At 62.6% G+C, this 3,124-nt stretch overlaps 1 long non-coding RNA gene across 1 annotated transcript; it reads left to right on the plus strand.

Moving 5' to 3' along the window:
* Positions 1 to 2,317: 2,317 nt before the first annotated feature.
* On the plus strand, positions 2,318 to 2,900 carry LOC130598321 (uncharacterized). The gene is made up of 3 exons (XR_008971981.1): positions 2,318 to 2,383; positions 2,494 to 2,526; positions 2,866 to 2,900. It is a non-coding gene; the product is annotated as an uncharacterized LOC130598321 (long non-coding RNA).
* Positions 2,901 to 3,124: the final 224 nt, after the last annotated feature.

Genomic DNA, 3,124 nt, shown 5'->3' on the forward strand with positions numbered 1-3,124 from the left:
CCCCAAGTTATGAGGCGCCCCCTTTGTGCCCCCCAAGCGATGGGGCGGGGTCTGGGTCCCCACTATGGAGCCCCCCTTTGTGCCCCCAAGTTATGGGGTGGGGTCTGAGGGTCCCCCTTTGTGCCCTCCCCCAAGTTATGGGGCTCCCCACCTGTGGAGCCCCCCCAGTTATGGGGCGGGGTCTGGGTCCCCCCTATGGAGCCCCGCCCCACGTGACCCGCGGTGACCTGGAGGGCGAAGAGCCCGCGGGGGTGGGGCAGGAGGCGGTGCTGGGTGATGACCACGTGACGCGAGGGGGGGAGGGGGCTGCGGGGGGCGCGCAGGGGCCAGGATCGGGCCCGGGCCCCCTTCCCCCACCTTGCGCGCCCCAATTTGGTCCCGTCCAGTTCCCGCCGTGTGCGGCGGTGGCGGCGGCGCGGGGGGGGAGGGGAGCGGTGGCGGCTCATGGGAACAGCCGGGGGAGGGGGGGGGGGGGGGGGGGGGGGGGGGGGGGGGGAAATAGGTGGGAAATGGGGGGAAAAGGAGGGGAAATGGGGAGGAAATGGGAAAAGGGGGGAAATGGTGGGAAATGAGAAATGGGAGGGAAATGGGGGAAATAGGGGTAGGGGGAAATTGGGAGAAAATGGGAGGGAAATGGAGAGGAAATGGAGGGGAAATGAGGGAAAAAGGAGGGGAATTTGGGAGGAAATGGAAGAAATGGTGGGAAAGGGGGGAAATGGAGGGAAAGTGGGGGAAAATAGGGGAGAAATGGGGGAATGGCAGGAAATAGGGAGGAAAGGGTGGGAAATGGGAGGGAAATGGGAAGGAATAGCAGGAATGGGGGGAAATGGCAGGAAATGGGGGAAATGCAGAGGGAATGGGGGAAAGGAGGAGAAAAAAGGGAGGAAATGAAGGTGAGGAAATGAAGTTCTGAAGTTTGATCCCCCAAAGGGCCGCAGTTCGCCCCATGGAGACCCCAGGATCCCCACTGCCCCTCCACTTACCCCCCATTGCCCCCCATGCCCCCATTGCCCCCCATTACCCCCATTGCCTCCATTACCCCCACTGCCCCCATAAACCCCACACTGGCCCCACTGCACACCATAGCCCCCGATTGCCCCCATTGCCCCCATTACTCCCACATGGCCCCCTTGCCCCCATAGGCCCCATTGCCCCCCGCCCCACCTCTCCTCGCACCTGCGGCCGTTACAGGGGGCGGAGTCAGCTGAGGGGAGCGGGGAGGCTACTCTCCCGCCCTGCGTTCTGATTGGCTCTGCGGTGCAGTGGGCGGAGCCAGGAGCTGATTGGCTGCTGTGGAAGTAGGCGGGGCGACAGGAACAGAGCGCGCTTTGGCCGGTGGGGGGGGAGAAAGGAGGGAGATGGGGGGCGATGGGATCCCTATGGACCCCTATAGAACCCTATGGGGCAGGGACAGGATCACACCCACTGCTGGCTCCATGGCTTTATATGGAGGCAATGGCAGTAATGGGGCAATGGGAGCAATTTGGGGTAATGGGGGCAATGGGGGTAGAGGGGGGGTCTCGGGGTCTTGAGCTCTGCCCCCTGCAGCCCCCGCGTCCTGGTACTGGAGCGGCTGCTGCTCCCCCCTCCAAGGGACTCGTAAAGAGACCCCCCCCTCCATGGTCAGACCCTGCAGGGACCCATAGAGACCATAGAGAGACCCATAGAGACCATGTAGACCCATAGAGGCCCATAAAGACTATAGGGAGACACAGAGACTCATAGAGACCTGTAGAGCCCCTTAGAGACCATAGAGACCCATAGATACCTACAGAGACCCTATAGAGATCCATAGATACCCCATAGACACCCCAGAGAGCCCAAAAGCGACCCAAAGTGAACCATAGAGACCCATAGAGACCCATAGCCTACAGGGACTACAACCCTGATCATGCAACGCTGCCCCCATAGAGCCCCATTATGACGATGCTCAGCCAGGACTACAACTCCCATCATGCCCCACGCTGCCCATAGAGATCCGTTATGGCTCTGCCCAGGAGAGGACTACAACTCCCATCATGCCACGCGGCACCCAGAGAGCCCTGTCATGGCGTCGCCCAGCCTGGACTACAACTCCCATGATGCAGTGCGACACCCATACAGCACCATTAAGGCGCCGCCCGGCTTGGACTACAACTCCCGTCGTGCCGCGCGGCGCTCCCAGCGCGCCAATTTCGCCCATCATGGCGGAGCTGGAGCTCCCCTCCGATCCCGACCTGCGCAGGTTGGAGCCCGCGGGACCCCCCAGTGGGGGCTTTTGGGGTCCTGGGGGGGTTGGGGTGCTCCTGACCCCCTCTCTTTGTCTCCCCCCCACCTCCAGGCTGTGCACGGGGCCCTGTGCCCCCATCCGGGAGTACATCATGGGCCACGTGCGGCACCCGCGGTGAGGGGGGCACCCCAACATCTGGGGGGAGGAACTGCAACATCTGGAGGGACCCCAAACCTCGGATCGGTCCCTAAAATACATGGGGGGGGGGGGGGGTGTTCCTATAGGAATGTGAAGAAGATCAAAGGGAACCTGCTGTGGTATCCGCTGCACCCCAAAGTGGGGGGGGACACCCAAGCTCATTGGGGAGCCTCCAAAACCCCTCAGGACCCCCCCCAAACCCCTTTGCCTGTTAGGACCCCCCCAAAATTCCATTGGGATCCCAACAACCCCCCAGCACCCCCCAGTTCCCCCTTGTGACCCCCCCCAACCCCTTTTCTTCTCCCAGATCCATGCACAGGAGCCCAAATTCCTTTAGGACCCCTCCAAATCCCATTGGGATCCCCAGGAACCCCCAGTTCCCTCCCATGATCCTCCCCGACCCCCCCCCAACCCTTCCTTTAACCCCCCCCAGGTTTCCTCCTTAACTCGGGGCTCAGGTACCAGCACCTCAAGGAGATTCAGGTTTGGGGGGCGGGGTGGGGAGCGTTTGAGGGTTTTGGGGGGCTGTGTGGGGTTTTGGGGGGTCCCACAGGGACCAAAACACCCCCCTGCACCCCAAAACCATCCCCCCTGCACCCCAAAACGCCACCCCCGCACCCCAAAACCATGCCCCCTGCACCCTAAAACCACCCCCATGCATCCCAGAAGCCCCACGGCACCCCAAAACCGCCCCCCTGCACCCCAAAAGCACCCACT

Source organism: Pezoporus wallicus, unplaced genomic scaffold (genome assembly GCF_028554395.1).
Source record: "Pezoporus wallicus isolate ANWC-B61680 ecotype Strahan unplaced genomic scaffold, APGP_CSIRO_Pwel_v1 contig_8018, whole genome shotgun sequence".
Lineage (NCBI taxonomy): Eukaryota > Metazoa > Chordata > Aves > Psittaciformes > Psittacidae > Pezoporus > Pezoporus wallicus.